Here is a 13,236-nt window from a genome sequence, read left to right as displayed (position 1 = left end):
AAAGGTAAAATGGAAGGAAGATAATAATGTAAAAAGTTTAACAGGTAAAAAAGCAAATTAAGAAGTAAAAAAGTAAAAAAGGTTAAAAGAACAATTGAGAGGTAAGAAATAAATAATAAGAAGATTAAAAGATTAAAATATTAAAATGTAAAACGGTCAAAAGGTAAAACCGTGTGATGTCTTCGGCAAAGTTTTAGATAATAATCTAGTCTGTAAGATAAAAATATACACCATGAAAAAATATGTTTTTCAATAAAGAAAAATATTTTTAAAACTTAAATGTAAGTGTATTTGATTACACTGGAATCTTTTTGAGCGATTTTTATGCGTTTTTTAATTTTTTTTTTTGAATGAAAATGCATATTACTTTCCGAGAGACAAAATAGCCATATGCAACGTTGCTGAAGACGTTTCACCGATCGAACAAACCGTTTCGGCATTACAATTTTTCTGTAATTAGCTATAACCTATTTACATGAACCCTTTTTAAAAATTATTGGTGATGCAAAAGATTACCAACAGCACAAAAAGACATCTTTAGTTCATAAGAAATTAGTGCGAAATTAAAACCAAATAAAAAATTACAATTTGTAAAATAAAATAAAAACGTATTTTTCTTTTGCATTACTCAGAGGTAAAAAACTAAAATAGTCAAAAACTCAAACGATAAATTGATGAAAATTACAAAATAATACTAATATATATAACGTTTTTGTCAACCAAGTGAAAAAATAAAGACGTATACAGGTCGGCGTCGATTATCTGGAATTTTGACGTTAATACCTCTTCACTCTCTTCTTGGCACTGCCTCCAGGATGCAGAATCGTGTACGCTGATGACCTAAAAATCTATTTCGTAGTTTACTCTGTTACTGATTGTATTGAGTTACAAAAATTGATTGATATATATTCCATAAATGGTGTGTTTGTAACCGTCTCAGTATCAGTGTTGCCAAGTGCTCCGTAATCAGCTTCAGCCGAAGAAAAACCCCTATCGAATACACTACTCTAATACAACTACGGTCAGGATATTGAGCGAGTTACGGTTTAAAAGATCTCGGCGTTCTGCTGGATACCGAACTCAGATTCCACGATCATTACAGCAGTATCATTTCCAAAGCAAGCAAGAACCTGGGATTTATAATGAAAATTGCTAATGAGTTCCGTGCTCCGTACTACCAACGAGCATTGTACTATACGCTTGTACGCTCTGTCCATGAAACAGCGGCAGTTGTTTGGAGTCCTTATACTGGGCTCTGGACTGCACGAATCGAATCGGTACAGAGAAGGTTCATCAGATATGCACTTCGAGGTCTCCCTTGGACAGATTCTGTGGAGCTTCCTCCATATATAGATAGGTGCAGGTTGCTGGATATGGACACATTAGAGGAAAGAAGAGATGACATGCGTGCTGTATTTGTTGGAAAGGTGCTTTGTGGATCAATAGATGCGCCATGGATTCTAGCCAATATCAATGTTAACGCGTCCTCCAGAATTCTCCGTACAACTGACCTTCTCAGAATTCCTTTTCATCTGACTGCATATGGTCAAAACGAACCAATTACTGCCATGTGTAAAATTTTTAATTCCGTATTCCATTTGTTCGACTTCAATATTAGCTGTGAAACGTTTAAATGTCGATTGCGTAGCCGAAGTTCTTTTTAATTTGTTAGTTTTGAAGTTTTATTTTCATGTAGACCCTGTTGTCCGATGATGCTAAGTAAATAAATGTTAAATGTTCACTCTTCTTCTGTTCAACATATCGACAATGTTTTTAGCGTCAATAGTTGCGTCTTTTCAAGATTGCAGAGTACTACGAAGACAACTTTGTTATTAAATTTGAACCTTAGGAATAGAGTAAAAACACTGTTTTTTTTGTTACCCACCATAACCCAGTTACGAAAAATTGCTCTGAATCGGTCGATTCAATAGCTCATAAAAATTTTTTTTTAATAAAGTTGCATGAAATTAGTTGATCTACAATTTTGCAGAAGAATGTATGCAATTGTTTCTGCATATAAAAAGAATTTTTTTTCGCTGATTTCAGAACCACCCTAATTTTTTCATTGCACCTAAATGAAGGATAACGATGAAAACAACTTATTCGAATAAACTATGGCTCTGAAACAACAAAATCACATCGAAATGCTCATGTCCGCCTGAAGAGCCTCTCTGTACCATTGTGCACTGGTCGACAGAAGCTAAAAGAAGTGCTGCCCTAGTGCTCGAAATGGCTGCGCTAGAAAAATTGTAGTTTTAAACCATTTTTTGTGAATTTTGGTGTCCCTAACCATTGCCAAAACGCGTCAACTTACATGATAGTAATTGCTCACCGGGTTCGTCGCTTGAACTCGAGTTGAACGAGAAAACCCATTCATGTCTCTGATAAAAACGTCAGATTTATCCTTGTTCTCCTCAGAAATAACTTTTGGCTTTGCCAATACAAGCAAAAAAAAAAAAACAAAATTTTCATTTTATGTTCGTTGATCGCAAAATTGATTATTATTTTTTGTGATTCGATTATCAAGAGTGGAACAAAAATTCAATGCTTCGGATAATCGAATTCTTCCTGTAATAGCAAAGAGAGGTCAGTAGGTTTTGTGAAAAAAATAATGAAATCAATCCCGAGCATTACTTTTTGCAGCATTTCCAAGAAGTATACATTTATTTTAAAAACCTAAATTAATCCACCTAGCGGTCAGACGCAGCCTTTCTAATTCAAACTTATTATTTGTAAAAATTAATTTACATAAATGCTTAAATCAAATAAAGGTATTTTCACTCTTTGGGTTCTGAAATATTGATGTTGTAGTTGAAGTATAAAATTGAAAATTTGACGTAATGTTAGTGCTTAAGAAATAGCGAAATAAAAGCAATGACTCTTAATTTCGAACAATTTAATCACGAGCAATACCAAGAACGTTCAAATAGGACGATACCACATTTAAATTATATTGTTGCCACATATATTGATCAAAGCAGTTTTAAATAGCCTTTGAGTTTCTTTTCTTTCCATAACTTTTGAACCACATATCAAATTGTTATGAAGTTTGTTATTTGTAAGTTTGAGAAATGACTCGTTCGTATGACACTTGTTATGTTCAAATAAGTCGTGTAATCTTTGTGATAATAGACTTTCGTTGTTATTACAATTTAATACATAACGGTTGCCTAAGTCCGATTATAATCAAATAAAAAGGGCAGCCAAACTTTGAAACCAAGTGTTCAATCATAATTCATCAGTTAACCCTTACATAGCCCGTTCATCTGATATCAATATTGTTCAAATCGGTTTTGAAGTTTCTAAGATAATGAAGTTTTGTGGTTTTCACATTTCGATACATTACAGACGAAGTTACAGTCCGATTACAGCAAAATTCAATAGGGTGTTATGAGGCAGCTAAACCTTTCATTTGACACTTATTTTGTGGAAATCGGTTCAATCATCTAAGAGAAAAGTGAATGAGCTTATGTAGTCTTCTGAATATCTTTCTTTTCATAGCTGGATTTCACATTTTTAAACATAACAGGCAAAGTAAATGTCCGATTGCAAAAAATTTCAATGGGGTCTTATGGGGCGTCAAGACCTGCCATTTGACACCGATTTTATGAAAATCGGTCCAGCCATCTCTGAGAAACATGAGTGAGATTAAATAGTCTCCAGAACACGTTTCTTTCCATAACTTTTGAAACACAAGTTCAATCTTCATAAAATTCGAAAGTGAAGGGTTTTTAGGTAGCCCGTTCATTTGAAATTAATTTTGTTCAAATCGGTTGTGTAGTTTCTGACATATTGATGTTTCGTGATTTTTACATTTTGATACATAAACTCTAAACTAGAAATCTGATTTTGATGAAATCTGAATATAATATCGGCTCACGGGTGGTATTCTATCGTATATGTTGTGTCGTACTTGTAACTTTTTCATGTACGCGATTCAGCACGAACGGCTGCTAACTTAAATATTACTTTGCTCTAAGATATATGTAGCTTTCACAAGCATTCGTGTTTCAAGTTACAACCAGTTTAGATCCAAACTAACGACGAAGTTATTAAGATTCAAATCTTCTGGTTTACACGATTGATGATATTCTTCGGCAGAATACACAAATTATATATATTCCATTATAGTTGAGCACGTTACGTAACTGTGATGTTTGCTCAAAATTGAAAATTTGGAGGGAGACAGGTTGTCCAGCGTTACGTAATTTTAGGGGTGGGGGGAGTCACATCTGACGTTACCTATCGTTAAATAGGGAGGGGGGGAAGGGGGCTGAAATCTAGGTTTTTAGCGTTACGTAATTTGTGTACGACGCCTAAGAGTGGCTAAAAGTTTCGATGAAATCAAGCGTCTAACTTTTCTATCCTTGCAAGTAGAGTGAAGTGATATTCCGCGATGTTTTAGTACAGGTCGGACTCGATAAATTACACAATGCAACAATTTTTTTACCTTGGCTTCTATGTATGATTTTTTGATGAAGTTTGATGCGAAAATAAATTTCCCAGAGTTTAAACATATTTCAACTTAAGGGGCAACAATGGCGCCATTTTGAATTTTTGAGAAACTGGAAATTTTTGTGGTTTTTCCGACGCCATTTTGTTTTGAGGCCAAATATCAAATTTCTAAGAGTTTGTCCACATATTAGCATCCTTTTGCCCATCTTTTGAAAAAAAAAAATAACAGATCTTAAATCGGACAATAACTGAGCTCAAAACGGTGATTCTACGAAACCGGTTTTGGCATAGTTTTAGTATATTTCACAAAGCAAAATAATATCGATTTTTTCTGAGTATTAATGGTAATTCGCTAATATCTTAGAGTAGTAGTCAAATTATATCTTATTTTGAGTAAAAAAGTCTCAGAATTCGAATGGTAGGTGTCTGATCCACGTAAAATGTCAGCAAAATGTCGATTTTGTCCCGATTCCCCTACAATATCAAAACCGGTTTCGTAGAATCACCGTTTTGAGCTCAGTTTTTGTCCAATTTAAGATCTGTTTTTTTTTTCTCAAAAGATGAATAAAAAGATGCTAATATGTGGACAAACTCTTAGAATTTTGATATTCGGTCTTAAAACAAAATGGCGTCGAAAAAACATAAAAAATTACCGGTTTCTCAAAAATTCAAAATGGCGCCATTGTTGCCCCTTAAGTTGAAATATGTTCAAACTTTGGGAAATTTAGTTTTGCATAAAAATACACAAAAAAATTATATATAGAAGCCAAGGTAGAAATAAAAGTCAATTTTTGTTACACTGTGTTATAGTCTCCGATTTGGAGATAAAAATTGATCAGTGAATACTGATTTGTCAACTCGTTTGTGTTGAATATTATTTTAAATAATTTTTTATTAAGGTATTTATATGCTGTTCATTCCCCTCTCACGCAAACGTTAACCGTGCGCCTCCTTTCGCTGTTGAATTGGTGGAGACGCTAGGTTAACCATTCGACAGCAGACCAGTTGAAATGTAATGAAATCTGGAGCTTGATGGTAATATTCTGAGAAAAAAACTTTCTTCTACAAAATTGTGCAATATGGTGAAGCGCATACGCTCTTGTAATCACAAATTAGAGTGACCCAATTTTCGATGGAATCCAGCATCTAACTTTCTCATCTCTGCTAATAGAGGTAAACGATGCTGCACAATGCTGTAGTACCGTTAATTCTGCGTAGCTTTGCAGAAAAAGATTTTTTTTCTATTTTTCAAAATATCCGGTTTAGAGCTATTTTACTAAATCACAAAAAGAGAAGTACAGGTGTAGCCTCAATGCTCAAACTGTAAAGAAATGAAAGATTACAGCTATTTAACCATTTATGTGAATTTAGGTGCTCTCTGACGTTCCAAAGACGCATCAAAAGACCACCCCCCGACCCCCTCCACACTAGGACAACGATTACTAAATCTCAATGATAAAACTACAGGTGCGGTACTAGAGCTCAAACTGAAAAAAAAAGGAAAGATTATAGCCAAATACCTATTTTGGAATACGAGACGAAAGTTGGATTTCTGATTTAATAGAGAAATTTGTTACATGGGGTAGAAGCGTTCGTACACAAATTACGAACGCTTCTACCCCTTGTAACGATAAGCAACGTTCAATATGACTCCCCCCTAGAATTATGTAACGCTTAACCCCCAAAAAAAATCGATTTTGAAGGAAAATCATAGTTACGTAACAGTTTTAACTACCCCCCATCCCCCGACCCCATATATCACAATAAGTAACGCAAACTCAACCCCCCTTCCCCCTTTTAATGCGTCACGTAATTTGTGTACGACGCCTAATTTGTTATTACATAAAAATAACCTTCTCATCCTATGTTACTACCCATTAGAACAAAATTTTCTCTAATATATAACAATAATGTGCAAAGATTATTCGGCGTCTCCACCGATTTCACAGTAAAAGGAGGCGCACGGCTCACGTTCGTTTGAGAGGATGGACAATTTTGAAGCGTTTTGGAAATGGCTAGGGGCACTAAAAGTCACAGAAATGCTTAATTAGATATAATTTTTCTTTTTTTATTGTTTGAACTTTGTGGCCACACCTGTAATTTTCTTTTTGTGATTTAGTAATTTTTTTCGAAATTTAGAAAAATAGAAAAACTTTTTTCTACAAAGTTGTGCAAAATTGATGGGGCTGCAACATTAGAGAACATCGTCTAACTCTATCTGCAAAGATAAAAAAGTTAGCTGCTGGATTCCATCGAAAATTTGGGCCATCCTGATTTGTCATTACAGGAAAATGGTGCACATTTGTAGAAAAAAAAAATTTCTTTGGAATATTACTATGGAGCTCTTAATCAAAATTTCCCCCTAAAGTCGTTACCTAGAACGATGTCGAATAGTTATTCTAGCGTCTCCACAGATTCAATAGTGAAAGAAGGCGCAAGGTTTATGTTCGAGTTAGAGTATGTGGGAGCCCTTGAGGCGTTTTTGAATGGCTAAATGGCACCAAAATCGAAGAATACTTTCAACTCCGCTTTTTTTTCTTATGACTACCTTTATGTTTACTAACAGAACAGAAGTTGCGACTTAGAATTGGCCGTTTTTAATTGGCCAATATACTATGTCGGAGACATCAAAAAGTGCGGGTTCGAGTCTAGTTTGCATGAGGAAAATTTTTACATTACATACTTTGCCCACTTTACTAAGTATAATCATTCATTTTTAGAGGTTGATGTTTAGGGCCAGCGTATCAAACATCATTATTAACTCGAACCTTCATGCGGCGGACATTTCACAGTTGGTTCAAATTTATATACTGTTCTTGTTTCGCATGAAATCGTTTGAAAGTAATAAGCTAACACTACTTTAAAACCCAAGTACACTGTCATGTCAACGGACCAACACCCCCTTTGTGGTCTTCCATCCAATGAATAACAATGAGTTTCGCCGAGAGCACGTAAGCCATATTAACCTCAAGGTGTTCCATTTGTCATATTTAGCTCGCCGTTGTAGACAGAAAAAGTCACCCTTTGCTTTCACCCGTGATCGATTTGGTAACAAAAAAAAAATGCTTGCAATGTAGAACACAATGTGAAAAACATGTCAATAGCAGAGGAGAGCTCATTCGAATAATGACCGCAATAATTTATTCACGAACTCATCATCTTTTCTATGTAGTTACCCTTGACAAGGTTTTTTTAACAGGTAGCTCTAGAATACGGTGTGACGAACAGGTTTAACGCCGGTAGTTTCCGGGGCGAAAATGTCAGAGAATCTTTTTTCTTGCCGTAGAGAAACGGAATTGCCGCTTGTTCCGAAAGATGGACAGTTTGGAGTTATAAATAAATAAGAAGATTAATTTTCTGCAACTGTAAACCGACAGGCCTAACTTGGTTTAACTTATAACAAACGCGGATTGAAATGTGCACAACTTGATTTTTTTTTAAATTGTGTTTCGAAGTAGTAACTCCATTTCCAAGCAGTTTATTAAGTTCTACTTTTTACTCTGCTGGAAGCTATCTCACGCCCCTACCACTGTCAGTTTGTGGGCCGAAATGCACAACTGTGGTTCACCCGAAGCTCAGATTACCACTACAGGACAAAAAAGTTATACAATCCCTTGAACGCTGTTAATTCAACGAACAAAACATAAAGAAGAGTAGTTTTCTTAGTCTTTTCCTGCTGGCCGGTCTCGGGGGCACTCTGTAAGATAATCGAGTCAGTGACAGCCACTGTCAGCAGCCAGACATTTCCAGCATTATGCATCCGGAAGGTCGAGTGGAGTGTCCTCCTAGGAGCGAAAGCAACTGAGCTAAACTTCACTGACTTACCGGGCGAACAAACAAACTAAACTAAAGTCAAGTGGACACCACTTTTCCCGAAGCTAATCCAATCGTCTGTTCGTTTACCCTACTTACCAACAACGTTCCTTCGAGTTGATGATTTATGATTCCTACGAGATCCGCCCTTTTCACACTCCCGGGAGAATGTTGAAATCTACTTTCAATGGTCTGACCCGTGACAGCCTACGTGTAATAAAGCTAATAAATCACGATTGGAATCTCATCAAGAGATGAGATGAAACAATTTGGTCTGCAATGATGAACTAAATGAACAGTCTCGACACGAGTAAGGCGGGGGTGTGAAAACGGAAAAAAAGACAACTGAAGACAATATGTTTCAACCCACATCCATCGGACAGATTGATTTTCACCATATATGAATTGCCGACGGCGAACAAGCATTCGTTGGAGGTCGAGAAAAAAGGCACAATCTTTGAGCACATTTTTTGCTGGCAGCCAAGCGTTCATTGATAGGTATATTCATGGTTCACGCTGCTGATTGCGATCAGACGATTGGATTGCTCTGCCTATTTTGGGACAATCCTACAGAAAGCAGAGCTCTGCGGTGATACTTATTGTGGTGAAAAATTCAATGACAGTCATGTCAATCACAAAGGCAATTGCGGCTGGCAGTTCGGGCAAAAATTGAAAACATAAACAATATCGCACGCTTAGCCTTGGGGCTAATAGCGGTCTCGATCAACTAAGATTAGTTGAGAGAATTCGTTATCGATATTGTTTTTGGCACATTTTGTATGTGTAGGATAAGTACAACGATACACCGTGCCCCAGTGCTGAATCGAGAAAATTTCCAGCTCGAAAAGATCCTCGACTCGATCGGGAATCGAACCCGATATCACAACCGTGTGGGAGAGCTAGCCGACCGACATCGCTAACCACAGAACCACGGGGACCACATGTTGATGGGAATACTGATCAATTAGAACAGCGTTTCAGCGCTTCTTGACAAACTAATGCTGCTGCGAAAACGAAAACCTGATACTATGACATCAGATCAGTTGCCATAACTGCAAACCGGATTGGACAGCAGCTTTTGTTACGTTCGTTGGGAACAGACAGCGATATTTGCGCAGAGATGCTAGACGTGCATTTCTTTTCACCAGGTTGAAAAACAAACCTCATTTGACAGCATAGACATTCTCACTGGAACGTTTGCAGCAATTTAGCTAATAAATTAAAGCCCCGTAGGTCGCGCCCAGATTCGTTCACTTGATACAGCTTCGAAAGCAAAAAATAAACTTGGACAGCAGAGATGGATCATTACAGTTGGAGTATGCTAAAAACGCCAACGGGCGTTTATAATTTTGCGTTTGTTTGCAGCACAATGCAAAAGCCTTTTTCGTGCGAACCGTCATCGTAGGTGGAGTGCAAAACCAGCGGAAATTACCGTAGAGCTCGGATCCTTATTAAAGGCGTCTCATTCTAGGAAGGTTTCATTATTTCACATTTTCTTATTATTTAGGGATTTAGCAATATTGTTGTAGCTAAAACAATTTTTCGAAGCATAACGGAATTATGGTGGAAATGCTGAGAAAGGCTAAGCAAAGTTTGTCTGTTTTGAATTTAATTGAAAGCAAATTCAAATTTCAAATGCATTGCAAAAGATTATGGTTTTATAAATTTTCAAAGATTTTTGTGGTTCCGACACCCAAGACATTTTTGACATTTTTTACAGTTTTGAGATTTTGAATATTTTTTTCATTCTAAACAATTCTGGCATATTTCAACTAGCGAAAACGTTTGACATTATTGAAATTTGTGACAACTTTTACTTTGTAATGTAGGGATGGAGACAGAAAAATGAAACAATTGGAAATAAAATTGTAGAAATAACGAGAAATATAGTTTGATAACATTTTTGAATTCCATTGTACACAACTTCTTGATCTTTTTCTTAGTTATTGTTCGAAAAACATTTGGTTTTAGGAGGCAACGAAATAATGTTATGTTTCCTGAGCAAAGTAAAATGAATCCCTCCGGGCAAATAAATATCGCTATATCGTACCCGAACCAATTCAGAAAGCTTTCCAATATAATTAAAACCGATCCCTCTAATCCCGAATGGTCCTTCCGAGCAAGTTTGAATGCAATGTTACACATCCTACTCACCGGCTAAACTCTGGCTGAATCCGAAAGGGATTTCAATTTAAATCCCTAAAGTATTTAGCCCTGCAGCCATGTAGATATTGCAAAGGCATCCCTCTTCTCCTATCAATTAGCCATGGTTTCCTGGTTCAAAATCTTCTCCAGCTTGCCTGTTGTGGTCCCCGCCGCCAGTCAGGGTAACTAGCGAGCCACCTAATCACGGACACTCTTCACTCCGGCTCTCAGAAAAGTATTCCTCTTGCCCGTATCCCATAGCAGACTTTCCCGGTAAGAAAGGATAATTCATCCTAATTTGTTTTCCGTTTGTTTTTGCTCCTCTCGCAGGTTTCACCATCCTTCAAGCGAGCCGATCCGGGATGGTACATAGTTGGATGCGCATACGCTAGCTGGTGGAAATATTCCTGTTGATTCTGCTAATTGCTCCTTCGGCCGGAACACTATCCGTACATTGCTGACGAGCGGACGGCGAACTTGCAAAGATTGCACCGAGTTATGTAGTGAACTGCTTCGAAGGATGCAATTGCACACAGCTGCGGCCACAAAACGGATAATTAGGTAATAGATAACGGAAGAAGAAGGATGGTCACTTGACAGACCACTATCAGTGCAGCGGTTTAACGGCGAACGTGAAATATTGCAGCTTACTTGTACTCAGAAGTAAGCTGCCATATTTTGCTGGGGCCGATTAACGGGGAATGTGAGGGAGGGGAATTATTACTTCCTGTTGAAAATGGTACTGCTTTATCCCGTGTTTATGGTATTGAAGAAAAGGGTTAAACGGAAATCAAACCTTCAGAGATAAAATAGCAATGCGATATGCTACATAAAGTTTGGTAAACAATAGCGGTGCTGGAAATTTATGGGATGCTGTAGGATTTTCATACTGGGATTCTCGTCTCTACCTTTTCCGGTATTGGGAGTTGAGCCACAACTAAAATACAGGAAGTAATTTTGTTTTAATCTTAAGAGTTTTTTTCTGTGGAAAACAGTTGGAATACTATGTTAGTTGAACATATTGGAAAAAAGTTTGTCAAACTCTAAAGATGCTTACTAGGGTGGGACAAAAAATAAATTAAAGCTCACATGCACTTTTTGTGTTTCTCATGGGTCCTATAACAACTGTATAACTTTTCAGATCGATCGGTGGAACTATATTTTAGCGCCCGATTTTCTAGGTTTCCATACGATTTTATATGGGAAAATCCACTTTTTCAAAACTTATTCTCTAGAGATGTCCAGTTTGCTTCTAAAAACATATCGATACATGATTTTTGCAGGAAATTTCCCTGGAAAAAACTCTTCTAAGACCGTAAGGCGTAGCGATGCTTGTAGAAAAAGTTTTTCATCCCAAACTGATTGAATGTCTGATGAACGGCTCACCATTTAATTTTACCTGCAACACTTCTACATAATTTCGCGTGTAATTGAGCTTGAAAATGTTATTTTCGCTCGAAGGATCTTAGGAGAAGCCTCCAAAATGAAATTTACGCGGTATCATTTCTTATCACATGGTTGAATTTGCAACAGCAGCATGCTGCAGCAGTGTTGCTGAATTTTTCAATGGTGAGCCGTTCGTCAGATATTCAATCAGTTTGAGGAAAATAACATTTTCTACAAGGATCGTAGCGCCTTACGATCTTCAGAAGAGTTTTTCCCAGGAAAATTTTCTACATATATCAAGTGTTGATAAGTATTTTGAAGCTAACTGGACATCTCTGGAGAATAAGTTTAAAAAAAGTGGATATCCCATATACAATCGTATGGAAACTTCAAAAATCGATTACCAATTAAGAAAATTACAAATAAGAAAACCATAGAAATAAAAAACAAAATATCCGACAAGAACTAGAGTAGGAAAACCAAAAAACTGCATAATAAAACGTTTAAAAAATGATGAGAAAACCTTTGAATGCACGATAAAACAGAAATAGTCAAACCTGAACACGAAAAACGATAAAATAAAACAACAAATAAACGAAAAGAGTAGAGCAGCAGGGGAAACCCAAAAATAAGGAAAGAAAAGGAAAAATAGGAGAGAAAATTAACGGAAAGAATAAAAGGCGAAAAGAGAAGAAAAAGGAAAGGAAAGAAAACGAAATCGTGGAGAAAAGGAGAAAAATGAAAAAGAAACAAAAAAAAATAAAACAAGAGAATAAAAAATCGAAACTAAATTGGAGAGATGTTAAATAAATGAAAAGGAAAGAAAAATAAGAGCAGTTGCAAAAGAAGAAAATAAGAAGAAAAGAAAATAAAGCAAAAGGAGAGAAACGGAAAAGAAAAGATAATGAAAAGGAAAGGAAAAGAAGCAGAAATGGACAAGAAGAAGAAATGGAAAATAAATAAAAAATAACAAGAAAAGAAAACAAAAGGAAGACAAGACGAAAAAAGAGGAAAACGAGAGGAACTAAAGAGGAAAAGAAAGGAAACAGAGAGAAAGGAAAAGGAAAACAAAGGATAGGAATAGAAAGCAAAGGAAAGGAAAGGTAATGAAAGGAAAGGAAAAAAAAGGAAAGGAAAAAAAGAAAGGGAAAAGAAAAGGAATGGAAAAGAAAGGAGAGGAGAGGAGAGAAAAGGTAATGAGAGAAAAGGAAAAAAAGGAAGGGAAAGGAAAGGAATGGAAAGAAAAGCGAAGGAAAGGAAAGGAAAGAAAAAGAAAGGAAAGGAAAGGAAAGGAAAGGAAAGGAAAGAAAGGAAAGAAAGGAAAGGAAAGGAAAGGAAAAAAAAAAAGAAAGGAAAGGAAAGGAAAGGAAAGGAAAGGAAAGAAAGGAAAGGAAAGGAAAGGAAAAGAAAGGAAAGGAAAGGAAAAAAAAGGAAAGG

The 13,236-nt window shown here is 36.3% G+C and overlaps 1 protein-coding gene across 1 annotated transcript in view; it reads left to right on the top strand.

The window, feature by feature from the left end:
- LOC129728215 (allatostatin-A receptor-like) overlaps positions 1-13,236 on the top strand; it is a 280,889-nt gene that overhangs the window by 249,027 nt on the left and 18,626 nt on the right. Inside the window, exon 5 of the mRNA XM_055686637.1 lies at positions 10,744-10,974. The gene's annotated coding sequence lies outside the window, so the exon portion shown is untranslated. The remainder of the gene's footprint in view (positions 1-10,743; positions 10,975-13,236) is intronic.

The sequence above is a fragment of the Wyeomyia smithii genome, chromosome 1, assembly GCF_029784165.1.
Source record: "Wyeomyia smithii strain HCP4-BCI-WySm-NY-G18 chromosome 1, ASM2978416v1, whole genome shotgun sequence".
NCBI classification, from domain to species: Eukaryota; Metazoa; Arthropoda; class Insecta; order Diptera; family Culicidae; genus Wyeomyia; species Wyeomyia smithii.
The sequence above is the reverse complement of the archived record's forward strand: the minus strand, read 5'-3'. Positions and strand labels throughout refer to the sequence as shown.